Source organism: Triturus cristatus, chromosome 6 (genome assembly GCF_964204655.1).
Source record: "Triturus cristatus chromosome 6, aTriCri1.1, whole genome shotgun sequence".
Lineage (NCBI taxonomy): Eukaryota > Metazoa > Chordata > Amphibia > Caudata > Salamandridae > Triturus > Triturus cristatus.
In genome coordinates this window covers 1,241,099,274-1,241,120,073 of record NC_140589.1, presented here as the reverse complement: position 1 = coordinate 1,241,120,073, position 20,800 = coordinate 1,241,099,274, and the positions used below count along the sequence as shown (strand labels likewise).

General features: G+C 52.4%; 1 protein-coding gene and 1 pseudogene across 1 annotated transcript in view; one reads left to right on the top strand and one right to left on the bottom strand.

Moving 5' to 3' along the window:
- The window catches only part of BIRC6 (baculoviral IAP repeat containing 6), a 1,973,616-nt gene that overhangs the window by 941,949 nt on the left and 1,010,867 nt on the right, over nt 1–20,800 (bottom strand). The window lies entirely within an intron of this gene.
- LOC146821250 (bifunctional 3'-5' exonuclease/ATP-dependent helicase WRN pseudogene) lies at nt 1,228–20,796 on the top strand (annotated as a pseudogene).

The window sequence follows — 20,800 nt, the reverse complement described above, 5'->3', positions numbered from 1 at the left end:
TCTTTGTGTACCGTATTTAAAGCACTCCAAGGTACTGGACCAGAGTGCTTGCAGAAACAATTCAACTGGTACATACCTACAAGAAATGTACGCTCATCAGGAGCTAAAATGGTGATAGTTCCGCTCACTAAAAAGGTATCATGGGGAGGACAAAGATTTGTCTTCGGAGCAGCCAAGGCGTGGAATGACTTCCGGCCCAGCTCAGAAATTTCCCAGATCTGCTGGCTTTCAGAAGGACGTTGAAAACGTGGTTGTTCAATAATTAAAATTCCTCTCTACTGGTGATGGCTGAAATGACAGTAAACTAGCGCCAGGACACCCCAGGGTAACCGTTGCGCTTTACAAATAAATTTAACATAGCATAACATACCAAAGACAAAGCAAGTGCGGATCGTCACAGACATCTGTACGTAACATTCCCCGCAAGATTTAAAACCCGCAGGTTTTGGAGGGGATGAACAAGATACTTACCTTCTGTAGCATTTTTTCTGGTGGATACAGTATCTGCCAGTGGATTCCTCACCTTTTCATTTATCCCAATGTGCAGCATTCCATGGAAATATAACTCTCCCACATCGACAAGGACGTCACAATGGAACGGCTCTGCACGCGACTCCGCGTGACATTATCAAAGACATAAGACTTTGTCTGAATGCGGACGTCAGTTCCCACAGAATTTTTTTCGTGCCTTCGAGGTGAAACGGGTGAACTAACAACATTTCCAATAGTATACAAAACACAACCAAATAAGGAAATACCACACCATAGACAGATCCCAAATCCAAGTAAATTCATGATTTAAGCCCAAAACATCACATAAAATATATGTATGAAAGAAAATGCAATCCTATATTTTTGGAATAAGCAGACAGGAAATGGGGTGGCGGGTGGGTCAGTAAGGCATCCACAGGCAGATACTGTATCCACCAGAAAAAGAGTTATCAAAGGTAAGTTACTTGTTCTTCTGATGGATGCATCTGCTTGTGGTTTTCTCACCTTTTGAATTGAATCCCCAAGCAGTCCCGGACTCGGAGGAGGGTGCCTGCCTGAAGATATCAATAAATCCTGTAACACAGAACATGAAAAAAGGACGTCCCTCCTCACTTCCAAATCCAAGCAATAATGCTTTGCAAAAGTGTGGAGGGACGCCTAAGTTGCAGCTTTGCAGGTGTCAACCACAGGGACACCTCTAGCCAAAGCCGAAGAAGAATACTGACTTCTGGCAGAATGAGCACGAATACCTTCAGTAAGCTCTTTCTTGGCCATGGCATAGCAAACCTTTATTCAAAGGATTATCCACCTGGAAAGCGTTCTTTTCTGGACAGCCTTGCCCTTCACCTTGCCAAGATATTCGATGAAGAGCTGATCATCCAAACTGAATTCTTTGGTTCTATCCAAGAAGAAGCTCACTGCCCTCTTGGGGTTCAATGGGGTCAAAACGGTGAAGTTTCTCTTCCTCCTTTGAAGGATGAGGGGGGAGGGTAGAAAGTAGGCAAGGTAATGGACTGCCCCAAATGGAATGGAGTAACCACCTTAGGCAGGAGAGAAGCTCTGGTCCTAAGAACCATCCTATCCGCATGGAAAGAAGTAAAAGAAGGTTTGTAGCTAAAACCTTGCAATTCACTCACCCTCCTAGCAGATGTGATTGCAACTAAAAATATAGTCTTGGATGCGAGAAACCTCAAAGGGCAACTATGCAAAGGTTCAAACAGCGAACCCATCAAAAATGTAAGAACTAGATTAAAATCCCACTTAGGCATAATAAAGAGAGTGGGAGGAAACCGATTATTAAGACCCTCAATGAATCTCATAAGTATAGGAGATTTAAACAACCAGGGTTGATCTGGCAAATAAAGAAATGTTGACAAGGTAGATAAGTAACCTTTAGCAGTTGCCACAGTGCCACCTTGTTGCGCCATGGTAAGAGAAAAACTCAGGACATCAGGTAAACGGGCCTTCAAGGAGTCAATAGTCTTTTCTCCACACCATTTTAAAAATTGTGTGCACCTACCAGCATAGACAGATTTGCCGGAGTGTCTTCTGGCCAATAAAATAACGTCCACCAGCTCAGGTGAGAGAGAGGAAGAACTCAGTTTGCCCACTTCAATCTCCAGGCATGAAGGTGCAGCCTCTGGAGGTGGGGGTGTAGAACCTGCCCCAGCAATTGCGAGAGGAGGTCTGCCCTGAGAGGGAGACGGAGCGGAGGGCACAAAGAGAGATAAAGAAGGTCTGTGTACCACACCCTTCTCGGCCAATCCGGGGCAATCAATACGACTTGGGCCTCGACGAATCAAGGGTACGGGGGGAAATGTGTAAAAAAATCTGTGAGCCCTGATCCAACTGAATCATGTCCCCAAATACTCCCTGCATCGGATACTGGAGAGTGCAAAATGAACAGTGTGCTTCCTTGTGAATGGCAACCAGGTCCAACTGAGGATATACCCACAGCTTCAAAATATGAATTACCACCTCCGAATGGAGACACAACTCTTGATCGGCTGAATACTGCTGACCTCGACTGTCCGCAAGCACATTCAGCACCCGACCAGATGATTTGCGATAACGCAAATCTGATGATCCCGAGACCAGGACCAGAGTCGCAGAGCTTTTCTGCAGAGAAGATACGACTCTACTCCTTGCTTGTTGACATACCACATTGCAGTAGAATTGTCCGTTAAGACCTGAACAGACTGACTGCGAAGGGAATGGAGGAAGGAATTGAGGGCCAAACGTATCGCCCGCAATTCCAAAATATTGATGTGAAACAATCTTCCTTCTGGAGACCAAAGACCCTTGACCTCCAGATCCCCCAGATGAGCTTCCCACGCTAGAGTGGAGGCATCCATCATCACCGTGGCCAGCGGAGAAGAAGGGTGTAACAGCTTCTCTTGAGACAGATTGACCGGAACACTCCACCATTTCAGATCTTCTGCAGTGTCTATGGAGATCTCCGTTGTGTTGAAACCACTGCCTCTGGAGGCACCACTGGAGGTCCCTCATATTCCAACGTACATGGTTGACCAGCAGAATGCAGGAAGCAAAATGACCGAGCAGGCGCAAGACCTTCAGGACTGGAACAAACGCACCATTATGAAACAGTGGAACCACAGCTTGGATTTCCTGAATCCTATATGGAGGCAGAAAGGCACGACTCACTGTAGTCTCCAGTACTGCCCCTAGATCAACAATTTTCCCTTCGTCAACTCCCTCATGCTCCTCTCGGTACTCTTCCTCTTCCAAAAGCCTTTGTGCCTCTTTACGAGATCTTACCCTCGGTATCGGCACCAGAGGCAGAGTTGGTGACTTTGGAGCCGGTGTCGCAGAAGCATCCAAAGGTATAGATAATGGAGCCAGTTGAGGATGAGCAGAAGCCGGATCGGATCCAGACAGCACTGGGATGACTCATTCAAAAGGCCACGTCCCTCTAGAAAAGGCAACGGCATTGGCAGTCTCTGCACCTGTGGAGGCCCATTTCCCGGAGTCATGGAAATAAAGGGCATGAAAGGTGCCTGCGGAAAGTTAGGTAGAAACCATCCAAGAGAGTAGGGAAGTGGACCCATGGGGCCCGCAGGCGCACCAGATGGAATTGCAGCCCTTGCAGAAATGCTAAACATAGCATTTAAGAAGTGAGACAGATACGATCAAGGAGTCGGGAATGATGGATACATCTGATCTGGATTAAAGGGTTCTCGAGCCGTACCTGGAGGCACCAAATCTGGCTCGGGTTGTGGAATCAGTTCTCGGCGGAGGCATTGGAGGTGGAGTTGCAAGCCTTGGTGCCGGTGGAGGACTAACAGACCTCAGAGCCGGAGATGGAGCCAGAGAAACCCCCGGAGAAGGTGTTTGAAATACCGCATCTCTACGAAGTCTTCTAGGACTTGGAGACACCGACTTCAGAGACTCATCCTTCGAGGCGCGACGCCGAGAACCATGGCACCACTTTTCTTGTGCTTCAGGGAAGAACTTTAAGTGTGAGGCGTTGGTGACTTTGACCAGATCCGAGTGTGTCTATAACCCCTCTTCTGCTTCTTAGCTTTGGCCATGAATAACTCGGCCTATGGATTAATTTGTTTGCATGATGAACATGTCCCGACGTCTTGATCCGAAGACAAGCACCATAGACAATCTTCATGCGAGTCAGTGATGGACATCTGACCTCCGCATCCCCTACACAGATTAAATCCCTATTTCCTAGAAGTAGACATCTTCAGAGGTTACAAAGTCGCATCAACAGTATCGAAGAAATCTCCCAGAAATAGAGAGCCTGGGAAAAAAAATCTACACCGCGGAATTAGGGAACCGACATCAGCAAGCCAACAAGGTCCTTTTATGGCTCCAATGACGTCATGCGGAGTCGCATGTGGAGCACTTCAATTGTGATGTCCAGTGGAAAGCTGTGCATTGGGATAATTTAAAAGGTGAGAAATCCACAAACGGATGTATCCATCAGAACTGTCCCAACACACTGGAAATAATAGTTGGAAAAATACCTCTACAAAAGTTGACTGAGGTAGCTCTAGGGATCCACGACTGTTGGCATGGAAAGAAAGGAACTCATGAAAGCGCTCTAGGGAGGCACCGTGCACAGCACATCTGGCACGGAAGTCATTCATACCAGCTACTGATGCGAAATGTTGCTACAAGATTTCCAGATCCATGCTAACACCTTGGGAGTTTTTTCCACAAGATTACGATTAACTGATGAGCCCTTTGCTCCTATAGCAGACATATATTGTCAGAAGGCATGAAACATCTCCCACTGAAGAGCCATCGTGACATGCTTTGAAATTATCGTGATTTACTTTCAAGGTTCATTCAATTTCCACATTTGACCAGCCAGTCTTTTGTACAACTACTTCATTCGAGAACCATGCAACAGTAAATAATAACAAATCCAAATGAAGATTTACCACAACGTACTAGTTATTTACCTTCGGTAACAATGTATCTGGTAGAGACGATTCTAGCCACGGTTTCCTTCACGTAGAATTATCCCCAGGCATGAGACTGGATCCAGAAACTTTTTGCCACAGCATCCCTGCGCGCCGGGGGCGGGGCGACATCACGCGACTCCACCCAGGCGTCGTCCGCGTACGTGACGTCAGGGAGGTCACATAAGACCCGCCCCGGCGCACCCACATCAGTTTTCTTTGGAGAACTTTTCCGCACCACAACGTGGAATCACCAGATAAAAAACTGTGGAAACATGGGAACAGTGTGCGACGAGCAGAAAAAATTGGAAAGAAACGGTGAAAAAAACAACACCACCGGAGTAGTGCCAACACTGCAGAACCCAAGGGCAGGGAAAGAAGAAAGAAGAAGCAGGAACCTGCACAGCCACCCTGCCAGCACAGACAACCTCCCATCCCTGTGCCCCAGAGGCAAGAGCATACGTAAAAGTCATGGCACACTTAGGCAACCCACCCCCCCACGCCCCCATCCGTCAAGAGCAAGGAAGGCACTCAGGAGACACAGTCCCCCACCGGGAGGCGAGTACCAAAGACCAACCCAAGGGTCCTCGCCGAATGGGGGAGGAAGGGCGGGCCGTGAAGAAATCTGCGGCTAGAAACACCTCTACCAGATACATCGTTACTGAAGGTAAATAACTCGTACATCTGATAGAGACTACTAGCCGCAGATTCCTTCACGTAGAATAGATACCCTAGCAATAACCCCTGGGAAGGAGGGTCTGCGAAAGGACCCCACCAGCCAATGCAGAACAGAGGGCCCCCGAGGGGACCAGATCTGTGGACCAGGTAGAACCTCGCCCCTGCCAGGCCAAGGGAACCCCCACAAGCAGAACCCCACCGACCCCAAGGGGATGTAGGAGGGAAAGAAGGCTGAGGTGGCTCGAACTCTCACAGCAGAGGAACCAAGGGCAAGGGCTGAGAGGCTGAACCACCCCATTCCCCCACAAGGCACCATAGCTTCCGCCGAATGCCAAGACAGGAAGACGGAAGAAGAAGAAGCCTAGAGAGCCCAAGGAAACTAGGGAGAAGAAAGCGAGCCCACTCCAGATGGAGAGCAGCCTGCCATCCAGAACAATGCCGGCAGTCAAGACCAGAAGCAAGAAGAACAGCCCGAGGCTCCAGGAAGGCCGAGTAGGCGACGCCTGGCAAGGGAGAACACAGGGCCACCCCAGACCGGGAGCAGGGAGAGGAGGAGAGGCCCGGGCCACCACCATGAGTGGGCACGCACATGACCTTAGGAGGCAAAAGCAACCTACGTAAACACCATGGAGAACAGGTACCCGAAGGCGACCAGAACCCTCCAGCAGAGCGCAAGCCATATGACAGCCACCATAACCCCACATAGGGCACGTGAAGTCCCAAGATATGGGAACCCTCTTTGGAAGAATTTCCGCAGATGGAAAAAAAGCACCCCCGTTGCAGGCTTGACAGCAGCCCAAGCAAAGCAGAAGGCTCAATCTCAGGGCGAAGTCTGCGCAACAACTCCTGTAGAACTCACACAGAACAACAAAAGGGCCGTCCAGCTGCCAACAATGCCAAAGTCCCAAGGAAGGACGTAAACGGCCACAAAAACAAACTCCACAACCATGACAGCCGGCCTAAGAAGGCCCAGAAGCAACCCTAACTCAGAAGTCACTGAGGAGGGGACAGAGGAGGAGGAGGAGGAGGACAAGGCGGCGGAGGAAGAAGGAGCCCTGCCAAGAGCCTCTGGATGGCGGAGTTGGCCGGGGCATGGAACAACAGACTGTCATCAAATGGGAGATCAATGAGCCTCTCCTGAAGACGCCGTCCCGAAGCCAAGCATGGCGACGAAGAGCGACTGAGGAAGCCATGGCCCGGCCCAGCGCCTCAGAGAAGTGCAGAGTGGAGAATAAACGCCGCAAGCTCACGGCCATCCAAGGCATGATGCCGCAAATCCACCTGCGCAGACTCCTGGGACGCTGCTGAGACTCAGCCGAGTCCCACAAACAGGAGGAGGCCTGAGCCAGCACACACAAGGTGTTAAAGTGGTGAATGGACAGGCACGCCAGGTCACGCGGCGTCGTAAGGTGCCGATGCAGAAGATGCGGAGGCACCGGGTCCCCGGAGGCAGGACGCCTCCAAGCCCCCGTCAAGGCAGAAAGGAGCGCACCTTCAAAGGGAAGCAAGATTTCCCTCCTACCAGAGCCCTGGTGGAGGACCTCCAACAGATGGTCCACCAGAAAGTGAGCCACCGGGTCACCCGTGCGAAGGATGCCCACAGCCGCGGACACCGCGTGAGCGAAGGCCACACCCACATCAGTAGGGCCCCGTGGTGGAGAAAGCAGTTCCTCCGTGGGTCACAGCTGCAAACTAAGGCAGCCGTCCCCGAGGCCAAGCGGGGCGGGCAAGGGCCAGGCCTGGAAGTCATGAGGAGCCGAAGAATGAGGCCCCTGCCGCTCTTCCGACGAGCACCTCTGCCTCAGGAAGAGCGGGGAGCCGCCCTTCGACGCTGGTGAAAAGAACACCACACGGTGACCAGTCTCTGGGGAGGACGATACCAAAATGCAGCCTTCCTCCGGAGAAGGAGCGTCCGAAGACGAATCCGCGGTACGACCCCTGCGCGGAGCCGTAGAGTCCGCTGCTTGAGGCAGGACACCGGCGCTATCAGGCGTCACCAGGCAAGGGACCTCCAAGTCACCCCGAACCGGAGACCGGAGCGGGGACCGGAGACCGGAGCGGGGAAAAGAGACCGGAGCGGGGAAAAGAGACCGGAGCGAGGACCAGAGTAGAACTGGAGCCGCACCAGCCCCGGAGCGGCGCCGGAACGACCCCCGCCAAGGCAACCACCTGCGTAGGGGAATGGGACGGGCCCGGGGAGGGGCCCGAAGCCTTCCGCCGGCCGCGGCCCAGAAGGAGGCGAAGGTCGCCCGGCAACCCCTGTGGCGGCGCTAGGGCCGATACAACCTTCGGCTCGCCCTCCAACAAGGCAGCCGCCTGTGAGAAGGTATGAGAGGGGCCCAGAGAGGAACAAGGGGTCCGCCCTCGGCCTCGACCTGGAGCGGGACGAGGAGAGTCCGCCGACCCCTGTGGCTCCGCACGGTCCAGCTGCTGCCGACGCAGCAGCGGTGTCACCTCAGCCTTAGACAGGACCACCCTGCCAAGGGACGAAGAGGGGCTCGGGGATGCGAGGCAGAGACGCCGTGGCCTGAAGGAGGTGCCCCAGAGGAGCCGCACCCCAACATCACCACATCCTTCAAGCCTGGATCCCACCCAGTCGGCGCCGGCGCCACGGAGGGCCCTGCGCAGGGCGAGGGATCTGCCGACGCCCCAGGAGGGGAAGGAGGAGGAGATACTAGTGAGGCCTGCAAAGCCGCTGCGTAAGTCTCTGTCTGTACTCTCGATGCCCCAACACCGGGAAACGGTGGATAGGACGACAGGCGGGGCCGCATCACCCGCAGAGAGTCCACGACCCTGGTAGGCCTGAAACCAGCCCCCGGGGACGAACTGCGACACTTACCCACCGGGAAGCGACGCTCAAGTGACATCGGAGAAAGGCGAGGACGACGACCACGGCCGGACCTGGAGCCGTCCGCCAAAGCAGACCGAGGGGAGGACATCGACCTGGAGAGACGTGCCGAGAGAAGTTTCATTCGGCGCTCCCGCCGCGACTTCAACTTTTGGCACGCTGCACAATCTGTGGTGCCGTGATCCTCCCCCAAACACCACATGCAAATGAGGTGCGGGTACGTCGCCGACATAAGACGCCCACAAAACGTGCAAGTTTTAACGGCCGAAGGCATTCGCACACTGTTCCACCAAAAGGAATAGAAGAAAGGGGGCCCTAAACAGGCCCATAGCAAGGAACGGATCCGCGTTGCACGCGGAAAAGGAAAAAACTGATGTGGGCGCGCCAGGGCTGGTCTTATGTGACCTCGCTGACATCATGTACGCGGACGACGCCAGGACAGAGTCGCGTGATGTCGCCCCGCCCCCGGCGCGCAGGGATGCTGTGGCAAAAAGTTTCCGGATCCAGTCTCACGCCTGGGGATAATTTTACGTGAAGGAATCTGCGGCTAGTAGTTTCTATCAGATAATAGCTTTAATAGAGTCACACCACAATCTAACAAGTATTTGCAATGCAATAGGTCTCGCATTATTAAAGTTTGAGCTATTGGCATTGCCAAATAATGCCAATGGTTCTCTTTCCAACAATACCAAACACAACAAATATAAAACGGCCAGACCACTGAATCCAGTTAGGGAGGGGGCCATCGTAGAACTGGAAAGAGCGCTTAGACCTAAAAGCCCCTCGGCACAATGGAAGGAGTGGGACTGTGCCATACACATGCACTAAACACTATGTAATCTTCTGTAAGGCCACCAAGCCTACAGTAGCCATAATATGCACAATAACCCCAGGAGGGGGCCCGGGTGAAGAGCGGCAGACAGCTGTGCGGGGCTTCCATGCCTAAGGAGAGAGCCCCGCGTCGTGCTGGCAGTAGTGGAGCTGGAGTGCTCCGGAAGCGCCGCAGCCAGCCGCCGTTCAGGAGGATTCCCCCCGCAGACCGGGTGAGTGGAGGATTCCCCCCGCAGACCGGGTGAGTGGGGGATTCTCCATTTGTCCAGTGGTAGTCACGATGAAGGCACAGTGTCGATGTTTGTTTCCTGAGCAGACCCACCGTTGCGGGTAGCTCCAACGAAAGGGCGAATTTAAAAATAAAAAAAAGCGAAAGTGAAACTGCATGCTGGCTTGCGAGGGAAGGGGGACAGGAGATGTGCACGCCGCGTGGCTGTAAGCGCGTACACAGGCTCCAATCCCCCAAAAGTCTGCGCGTGCCCATCTCCTGTTCCACTTCCGAGGCAAGTCAGCAACAACAGATCTCGCTGTTGACAGCAGCGCTACGCGCTGCGTTCGCCAGGCGAGACCTAAAAATGATTACATTTCCAAATCACAGGTTTTGCTCCGAAAGAGTGACTTGGTGCAATCTTACATTGGAAGGATAATCGTTATTTTACAGGAAACCCCACCAAAAAAACCTCTCTCGCCCAAGTGTATACTTAGCTAGGACACTTTTCTAGCTAGGCATTCTGAGGTACAACACTTGAAAAATATAAGCGCCCAAATTAAGATTGTATATTTACCAAAACTTAGTAGTGCTTGTTTTTACCCACAAGGTGCTGCAAGCACCCCCATTCAATTTCCAGACACCATCTCCACCAGATTCTGAGCAAGTAATACTACTTTCACCTCTACAAGGGGGTAGAAGTGGTCCCATGAGAATCAATTATATAGTCAATGCTGTAGAAGTACATTTACAGTTAACTTAGTACACATACATATATATATATATATAAAATAAAACCCTTTCAAGCATAGTGACGCATAAATTATGCAAAAAAAGAAGCAGAGAACTCTGGGTAGTTCTCAAGTTTAGGTGGAAAGCAGCTCCAGTATAGGGCACACAACACCAGCGACACTCTAAATTTGCTCACCTCAAATGTCTGCTTTACTATCAAAGTTTTTAAGCGTAGGATTAGCAAGGTGCCATCCAAACACAGATAGAAAGGGACAAAATCTTTTGCCATTTCTACAGCACAGTCTTTAAGCACAGGATTAGCAAAGTGCTGTCCATGCCGAGCTTTGAAATGGCCAAAGCCTTCAACTACTCCAGGCACAGTATTACAGCTCGGGATTGGTAAAATACCATCCAAGCCAACCTGAAATGAAAAAAAGCAACCCTTAAACACGTGTTTTTCGCACATCAGGGCTCTATAGAGAGGTATAACTATGTCCAGACACAAGGGAGCACCCAGTATAAGTCAAAATAAAACCCTTTCAGGCATAGAGTGACATAAATTATGCATACAAAAAAAGCAGAGAACTCTGGGTAGCTCTCAAGTTTTATGTGGAAAGCAACTCCAGTATAGAGCACTCTCAACATACATATATATATGTACAAGTTTCTACTTGTGTAACGATATATCTGTAAGAGACATTAGTTAGTGATAGATTCCTTACCTTAGAATATTTCCCAGGGGTCAGTCTGGATCCGGAAAGTTTTCTGCTTAGCAGTACCCCTGCGCGCCAGTAGGTGGCGCCGTGCGGCCCGCACCCATCACTGACATCGGGTGCGCCGGGACGACGTCACGGAGGCTACTTAGGCGCCACCCATGCGCGCTGACCTCAGTTCTGTACACAACTTTCTGCGCCGAAACGTAGTCATGCGAGAAACTGACCTTTGGTGCATAAAACTAGGGCCCTAAAAGGGGATGACCTTAACCCTAGTAATCAGTTCGCAGAACGGGGAGGATGGGTGGGGCGGTAAGGAATCTATCACTAGCTAATGTCTCTTACAGATATATCGTTACACAAGTAGTAACTTGTGCACGTTAGTGATAGATTCCTTACCTTAGAATAGATACCCCAGCAATAGCAACCCAGGTGGTGGGTCTGCGAACGAGATTACACCTGAAAGTCACAGAGCACAGAACGGCCAAAGAAGCAGTCTCTTCGGACCAGACTGTCAAGGCAGTAGTGCTTGGTAAACGTGTGAAGCGAGGCCCACGTCGCTGCCTGACAAACAGTCTGCAAGGGGATACCGCATCCCAAAGTAGTAGTGGCAGCAGTTGCTCTGGTCGAATGGGCATGCAGTCCCACAGGAAGCTCCTTCTTGGCCAAGGAGTAACAGTCTGATGTACAGAACGACCCACCGGGAGATGGTCCGTTTGTGCACTGCCCAACCTCATTTGGCGCAAACGTAGCCAACAAAGAGCTGATCATCCACCCGGAACTGCTGTCTACGCTGCAGATAGAATGCGAGCGCTCGTTTTGGGTCCAGACGGTGGAGCCGCTCCTCTTCCCTTGAAGGATGCGGAGGCGGAAAAAAGGTGGGCAAAGGGATGGTCTGCCCGATGTGGAAGGGCGTGACAACCTTTGGCAAGAAAGAAAGACATGTCCTCAGAACCACCTTGTCCGGATGAACAGAAAGGAAAGGATGTTTGGAAGAAAGAGCCTGGAGCTCACTCACTCTTCTGGCAGAGGTGATAGCTACCAGGAAAGCTGTCTTGAGTGTAAGAAGACGTAAGGGACAGTTATGAAGGGGCTCAAAGGGAGCGCACATCAGAAAAGTCAAGACAAGATTCAAGTCCCACTGAGGCATTACGAAGGGCACAGGTGGGAACGTATGTGTAATACCCTTAACAAAACGGTTAACAACCGGGGACTTAAAAAGAGAAGGCTATATGGGTAGGGAGGGCCTGCAGTCCCTGCCCCCTGGCCAGATCCATTCTTCCTTCCCCCGGCATTCCCCCCCCGCTCTTTCCGCCCCGTCCCTAGTTATTGGCTTGTTTTCTTTTCAGGGTTTAGGGAGGTGGAACGAGGTATCACTGTCAAGATAGCATTGAGCAGATGCGTCCTATCCGGAGCCCCGGACTCTATGAGGGATATGGGATTAATAGGGAGCCCCACACAGCACTGCACGGAAGGTTTGCGACCTGGCGAACGACGGGGGTATGAGCCTGGCCCAGTGTGTGTTGCTTACTTGACTTGCGCATGGTAACGATGGGCGCAGGGCCGACTAAACTGCCCTTCGTGCAGGGCCTAGCTGGGCCCCCTGTTGAAGGCTAGGCTGCAATGACTGCTGCACCTGCTCGATTTGATCTTTAGGTTCATGGATCTGCGACTGCAGACATACTGTGGGGTTTTTTTTATGCGGGACAGATGCGGTAACCTGTGCTGGGCTGCAGCTGGTGGGGCAATACTGCACGTACTTGAAAGTGGGCCCAGGACAGGGGGACGGTGGGATACAAGGCCTACTGAACCGGGATGGGACCTTGTGAATAGCGTATATTGCTGGCCTTATGATACGCGGTGAAGGAGCTCTGCTTTGTCCTCTTGTACTTGTACTATACAGCTATGGTCCTTGCTGCCGGCCTCAGTGGTTGTAGGCGTACAGCTGTGTAATTTGCCTGACTGTCCCTCCCTACCAATCAATAAAAAGTTGGTTATAAAAAAATAAATAAAAAAAAGAGAAGGCTGATCTGGAAGCCGTAGAAAGGCAGAGATGGCCGAAAGATAACCTTTAACAGTGCCCAGAGCAGAGCCCTTCTGGGCCAAAGAGAGAAGGAACAGAAGAACCTCAGAAAGAGGGGCAGAAAAGGGATCCACAGACTTAGCTGTGCACCATGCCACAAATCTGTTCCACCTACAGGCGTATACCGTTTTAGAGGAGGGACGCCTGGCTGCCAAGATGATATCACAGACTTCGGGAGGAAGATCGAAAGGTGTCAACTGCCGCCGCTCAATCTACAAGCATGGAGGTGGCGGCTGGAAAGGTTTGGGTGGAGGACCGTCCCCTGCTGCTGCGACAGAGGATCCAACCGAAGAGGCAGACGGATCGGGGGATCGATGTTCATACTGAGTAGCTCGGGATACCAGTATCTTCGTGCCCAATACGGAACCACCAGGATGACTTGGGCCCGGTGGCGCCTGATCTTCTTCAGCACTCTGGGCAGAAGTGGTATAGGTGGAAAGGCGTACACCAGACCGCAGCTCCACTCGAGACGAAAAGCGTCTCCGAGCGAGTGCCGCCTTGGAAATTCCAACGCGCAGAACTGATGACATTACACGTTCTCTTCGGTGGCGAATAGATCTAACCAAGGCTCTCCCCATCGCAGAAAGAGACCTTGCGCCACGTCCAAGTTCAGACGCCACTCGTGATCCACCATGCACCAGCGGCTAAGTTTGTCCGGCCTGGCGTTCAGAGAACCTGCCAGGTGTTGAACCACCAAGGTAATGCCTTGATGTCCCAGCCATGTATAGAGGCGCAGAGCCTCCTGACATAGGGTCTACGGCCCACCTGTGAGAAGTTGGCCTGATATATGATGTCACTAATTCTAGTGTACACCCTGTATCAGTCCAAACAACCCTTATGGTGATTGGTTGTAAAGTCAACCTTATAGACCAGCTATCCTAGTGGTAGCATGGACAAGAGCAGTCTAAGACTAAATTCTGTATGGCATGTGAAGCCAGCTGTTATACCATTTGTAATCCCTTGAATACCAAATGAAAGGACACCACAACAGATATATATAAAAATAGAATGTATTTATTCTAGTCAAACCCTCAGCACTCTTTATGAGATTCGAGGTAAGTACAACACAGTCTTATTTAAGCATACATTAAGTCACACAGGTAAGTAATACAGTTAGGCCCTAGGGGCCACGCAAACCATATACTAAGTAAGTGGTATAAGGACCACTGTCACAAACACAGGATAGGCCTAGGCCTAGGGAATCGCTGGGGCTACACTATACTACCAAAGGTTAGGAAGTGGGAGGCCCACGGGATTCAGGTGCAGAGTGGAAACACTCACGCGTAATACGTAAAAGTCAATAGAATTACTAGCTGTTAGAAATTAACAGTTTTAGGACACTTCTGGTATAGCTAGAAAGTCGAGACTCGGAAACTAGACCCTAGGATAGTCAATACCCTTGTGAGCACCGAAGTACCCAAGTTACCTAGCCCACGGGCTGCGGGTGCATAGGTATGAACTTGCGTCGGGTTTCGTCGTGGTCTTCTATGGATGCCTGAAGGAAAGTTGCTGACAGGCAGTCAGTGAAGAGTTTCCGGTGGATCCCAAGGTGGGGATCAAGAAGGAAGGAACCTGCAAGCAGAAGCGACAGAGTCTAGGTCACCAGCCAGGAACCAGGAAGGAACCAGGCGATGTCGTGAAGATGCAGGTGAAGAGGTGAAGCTTGTCGCAGCAGCCACGGGTACCAGGAGACGTCGAGGACGACCAGGACCAGGAGGTGAGCTGTCCCACGAAGGCTCTTGCTGTCGGCGGCGTATAAGTCGAGTCAGGACCCAACAAACTTTGGCAAGCGGAACCCACGCAGGATGGAGGACTTGCTTCTGGTGCAGACCAGGAAGGTCTGGGGTGCTTCTCTTTCACAGAGGAGCGGGTGCCAGTCTGGAGGAGCCGGGCCAGCAAAATGAAAGTAAAGGTTCGTCGTCGCAGAGGCTACTAGCCAACGGGCAAGCAACCGGACAACACGTCGAGCAACACAGGTGCAGAAGGGCCCCACGCAGAACACGTGAAGTGTGGGGAGCTGGTCTTCTTTGCAGATGGTGCTCGGGAGTGGGGCTTCTCAATTCCCCAAGCACAGCCTCGAGGGAGCCTCGGAAGTCGCGCTAGTCAGTTACTAGCCACTTTTCCCCAGTCGCCGGACCCACGTCCCTCGTCGCAGGTCCAGAGTTTCTGTACAAGTTGCAGATTCAGGTTAATCTAGTTTAGCAGGGCCCAGCTAGCTACTGCTATACTGGGCTAGTGGGCTGGGCTACCTGCAAGGTCCCTCCTATGGGTGGGACCAGGAAGGGGAGTGGCTACACCCCCTTTCCTTTGTCCAGTTTCGCACCAGAGCTGGGGCTGGAGAGCCCCAGCACCGGTTTGAACTGGACTATGCATGGAGCACCTAGTGTGCCCCAGGCATGTCTCATTCCTTTCAGCCCTCCCTGCCCCAATACACGAAAGTCTGTCTGGGGAGGTGCTAGCACCTCCCCAAGCAGGAAACCTATTGTCCAGGCCTCCCTGGCTGGGAGGGCTCCCAGCTGCAGGAGGTCAGACTCGTGTCTGTGGCAGCAGCATCCATTTTGTGATGCTGAGGCTTTGGTGAGAGTTAAACAGCAAAGTAGGATTTTAACATGTCTCTCCCTCTAGAAGGGAGGAATAATATCCTCATCACCAGAAATGGTATGGGGGTATTATTCCAAAGTGTTAGACACCTTACACGACATGTTTTGATAAAGCCAAACGATAGTTACCATAACCGTTTAAGATTATAAGGTACTTTAAGAGTATATGGTAGGCTATATCATAGAACAGCTATAAGGACATGGTCCCGAAAGCTGCAGACAGGCTCAGCTCATGCTAGAGCACCATCTCACATGTTACCAAGCACTCTGCCTCCAGGATTGTTAAGGCCTGCCATAGGAGTGGCTGATAGGTACACATGTGTCTATATATAAGGTAGGTATAGGCATACAACACCTAAGCAAGGGGTGATTACACGACCTTGCCCCAGCTGAGTGATCAGCCAGTTGTGTCTGATTGGAAGGCCAGACGAGGGGTGGCATAATACATGCTGCAGCCCCTGGTAGGCCTAGGGTCCACCTATGCCCTGGGTACCTAGGGTATACTGTACAGGGTCCAATAAGGTGATCCTTACCAATTGGGTATGTACCTAGGGTACATGGAGTCCATTTTAAAGAGAGAGCAGACAGCCTGAGACCCTGAATGGCAGGATCTCAGGCCAACTAAGTCGAAAAACCAGCTAGACACTAGGCAAAAAGTTTGGAGGTAACCATAGCCAGATATTCACCTTCCTACACCACCCCGCCCTGTTTGTTGCAATTCCACATGAAGGTGGTGTTGTCCGTTAACACCTGCACTACACTTCCCCGGACAGAGGGAAGCAATGCTTTCAGTACAAGCCGGATCGCCCGCAGCTCCAGAAGGTTGATATGGAGCCGGGACTCCGCCGGAGACCAGAGGCCTCTGATCTCCGCCTCTACCATGTGGCCCCCCCCCAACCCAGGAGGGACGCATCCGTCACTACTGTGTGCTCCGGTTGGGGAAGGGAGAGGGATGTGCCATGGACCAATCGCGATTCGTGAGCCACCACTGCAATTGCCGTGTAGCGCCCTCCGAGATCTGGACATGATCGGACAGGATGCACTGATGCTGCGCCCACTGGAAGTTCAGGTCCCACTGCAGAGCCCGCATATGCCATCTGGCATAGGGTACTAGCAGGATGCAGGAGGCCATCAGGCCCAGAAGCCGGAGGGTCATCCTGACTGAAACCCGGGATAGAGGCTGAAAGAGCGGAACCATAGCCTGAATATCCCGGACTCGCTGTTCAGGAGGATAAACCCGAAACAGTGTCGAATCCCGAACCGCTCTGATGAAAGGGAGCATCTGAGAGGGACTCCGGTGCGACTTCGGCACATTGATGGAGAACCTCAGCAGATGCAGGAGATCGGCCGTAGTCTGGAGGTGGGAAACAACTGCCTGGGGGCGAACCCGCCTTCAACAGCCAGTCGTCGAGGTAGGGGAAGACTGACACCCCTGACCTGCGCAGATGAGCTGCGACCACCACCATCACCTTCGTGAACACCCGAGGGGCGCTGGTAAGACCGAAGGGGAGCACGGCAAACTGAAAATGCTCCTGGCCTACAGTGAACCGCAGGTAACGCCGGTGGGCCGGCAGGATGGGAATGTGAAAATAAGCGTCCTGCAAGTCCAACGCTACCATCCAGTCTTCAGGGTCCAGGGCAGACAGGACCTGAGCCAGCATCTTGAACTTCTCCTTCCGGAGGAAGCGATTGACGTCCCGGAGGTCCAAGATGGGGCGCAGGCCCCCCTTGTCCTTCTTGGGGATTAGGAAGTAGTGGGAATAGCAACCACTCCCTACTTCCTGATCGGGAATGTGCTCAATGGCCCCCTTGGTCAGGAGGGCCATAACTTCCTGACGGAGAAGAGTCAAATGATCCCCCGACATGCGGTGGCACCGAGGTGGCATGGCTGGAGGGGAGGACAGAAAGGGGAGCGAGTAACCTTGGCAGATTATCTGCAGCACCCACTTGTCCGACGTAATCTCACGCCAGTGGTGGAGGTGGAGGTGAACCCTGCCACCCACTGGCGTGGGGTGCTCCCTGAAGCTCGGAACCCACGTCCACGGCCTTGCTGAGGCTGGGTCTGCACAGGCTTGCTGAAACAGCGCGCCCGTGTACCCCTGCCCTGGCCATGAAAGGAACGAAACCCCGCTGTGGCAGGATTTTTCGAGGAAAGAGGTAAAGACTTGGCCTTGGCACGAGAGTCTTTAAAGCACTCCAGGGCATTGTCAGCCTCATCACCAAAGAGGCGGGAGCCATCGAAGGGCATGTCTATGAGTGAGCTCTGGACATCGGGCGAGAAGCCAGTGGAACGCAACCAGGCATGGCGCCGCAACGCCACCGTCATGGAAATCGCCCTGCCCAACGAATCAGCGGTGTCCAAACCACACCTGATGGCAAACTTCGACGCATCCTTGCCCTCCGCAATTGCTTGGGAAAGGGCAGCCTGGACCTCCTCAGAGCACTGAGGCAGAACCTGCGCCATCGAATCCCACACTGCATGGGCGTAAAAGCCCAATAAGCAGGCGGTATTAACCGATCTCAACCCCAAACTGGCTGAGGAGAACAACCTCTTGCCATACTGGTCCAGCCTCTTAGAGTCCTTATCCGGTGGAGCCAAGGGAAAGGCACTCTGCGATGTCGAGGCCTGAATGACCAGGCTCTCAGGCGTGGGGTGAGTGGTCAAGAAGGCGGGATCACCAGGCACCGGGCGATGATGTTGAGCGACGTTCTTTTCCACCGGTGCCCCCGAGGTCGGCCGCAACCAATCACCCAAGAGGACTTCGGTAAGGGCCTCATTGAAAGGGAGCAGCGGCTCCGACGACGTAGACTCCGTCTGGAGCACCTCCGTAAGGAGGTTGGTATTAAGGGCCACCGTAGGCAGGTCTAGGTGGAGAGTCTCTGCGGCTCGACGCAGCACCATAGTGTAGGAAGCGCCCTCCTCCATATTAGGCAGAGGCGAGGCAAACCTCGGGTCAGAAGATACATCAAGTTCACCCGCATCTTGAAGGTCATCCACCCAATCCTGCTCCGAGTCACACTGTTGCGCAAGGGGGTCCTCGGAGCCGTCCCAGTCCTCATCCGGCTCCGGGGTAGAAGGAGCCGGTCGCGACGGCGGGGCCGGAGCCGGAGAGGGGGCCAGCGGCGCCGGGAGTGGCGCAGGGAGCGGTGCCGGCCTGGGTCGAACCGTAGCCGCATCTCAATAAGGATCCCAGGTCGGAACGAAATGGTCTGAGAACCTAGGCAGGGGCGGGATAAACGGCACCCAGTGTGGCGCCTGTGGCGGAGGCAGGGGCGGAGCCGGGGCAGGAGCCAAAGGAGCGCCAGGGCCGGAGCCAGCAGCGTTGCACCTTGTGGCGCCGGGGCCGGATCCGCGGGCGCTGGATCCTGTGGCTCCGGGGCTGGCGCTGAGGCGGTGCCACCAGGTCAACAGGATCTGGACACGGGCCCGCAGGCGCACCGGCGGGACCCCGAGGCGGTCCAAGGCAGCAAGAAACTCTTGCCGTTGTTCGGGAGTCGCCGACGGACCCGGGTATAGCGGGTATGCCGCGGGACTCCCAAGCTCCAGGCGAGCAGAAGGGGCAGAGCCCCTGTCCCCCACGTCCGCCTCCGGGGAGCGACGGGGGGATGTCGAAGAGCGAACACGCTTCTTCGACTTCTTCTTATGGAGTCTCTTACCGGAATCTGAAGGTGAAGACTTCGAGTCCGAGGAGCAACGGCTGCGGTTCCGCGAGAGGTCCCGCGAACAGCCCCTAGACCCGGAGCGTCGGTGAGAGGAGTGCCGGACCTCCAGCAACTTCCGGCGCCGCTCTGGTAATGCCTTCGGGGCCATGGCACGGCAGGCCCGACAATCCCGGGAGCCGTGGTCGTCCTCTAGACAGTAGAGCCAGACATCATGGGGGTCCGCCACCAACATATTACGGTGGCACGACCCGCAAGACTTAAAGCCGGGCATCCCTACGTGCACCAGGAGACAAGAGAAGGAGACAAAAGTCTCAAAAAAGTGGTCAAAAAAGGACCGCGGTACGTGCTCAATCTGGATCTGCGCTTTCGGCGCGGAAAAAGAAAGAACTGACGTCAGTGGGCATGGGTGGCGCCTAAGTAGCCTCCGTGACTCCGTGACGTCGTCGAATATTCTAAGGTAAGGAATCTATCACTAACGTGTCTCTTTCAGATATATATATATATATATATCTATATATACACACACACACACACACACAAAGATGCTACTTTTAAAGATTACAACGTTGTAAATACATCAAAGAAGAGCAAAGAGCTACTTCTATCACAAAAAAATAAGTTCAGCACTACCCAACATTTTGGGTGTCTACCCAAGTATCCACACTGTCCTTTGGGTGCCAAGAAGCTGTGTTGTACTTTTCCACAAAATGGGTGCAGAAGGGTAGTTGACCTTAAAGAACATGTCACATTAATGTAGCAAGCGTTCTTCTAATGTTCAGTGTGTGTATGAATCCCTCTGCACTTATCATTGAGTACTTAAAGAAAATGAGCAAGAACTACCCCCGTGGATGTCTGTGTCCAAGGGAGATGCAGCGGATGACAAAAAGAAGGCTAGTTTTAAAGCTGAATGCACTTGAGGATGATCTTCCTAGTCTGAAATTTCCCGGTAGCACAATTTACAGCTATGAATCAAGTGACTGCTCCATCCTGTCTGAGGATGTCAGAATGAGCCTTCTTGATGGTGCTGCTGTTGGATTTGACATTAAATGGTCTCCAATCACCTCCAAAGGAAAAGTAGAGAAGGTTGCCTTGGTTGAGTATTGCATATCTGAGAAGAAATGCTACTTGTTCCATATCTCCTGTATGTCAGTCTTCCCCAAGGACTTGAAAAGACTGCTAGAAGATGAAACTCTAACAAAAAAGGAAGTAAAAAAAAGCTTGCGTTGGGATTGAAGGAGACCAGCGGAGGTTGTTATGAGACTTTGACTTCAGATTGAAGAGTTTCGTTGAGTTGAGTGATATTGCAAACCAAAAGCTGAAGTGTAAAGAAAGGTGGAATCTAAATGGATTGATTAAGCACCTCTTCCAGAAGAAGATTTTGAAGGAAGATGGTGTTCGTTGTAGTAACTGGGACTAGTTTCCACTCCGTGATGACCAGAAGTTGTAAGCTGCTACCGAGCTTATGTTAGGCTTCTGATTTATGAAAAGCTTGAAAACATGATTAAATAGGAAT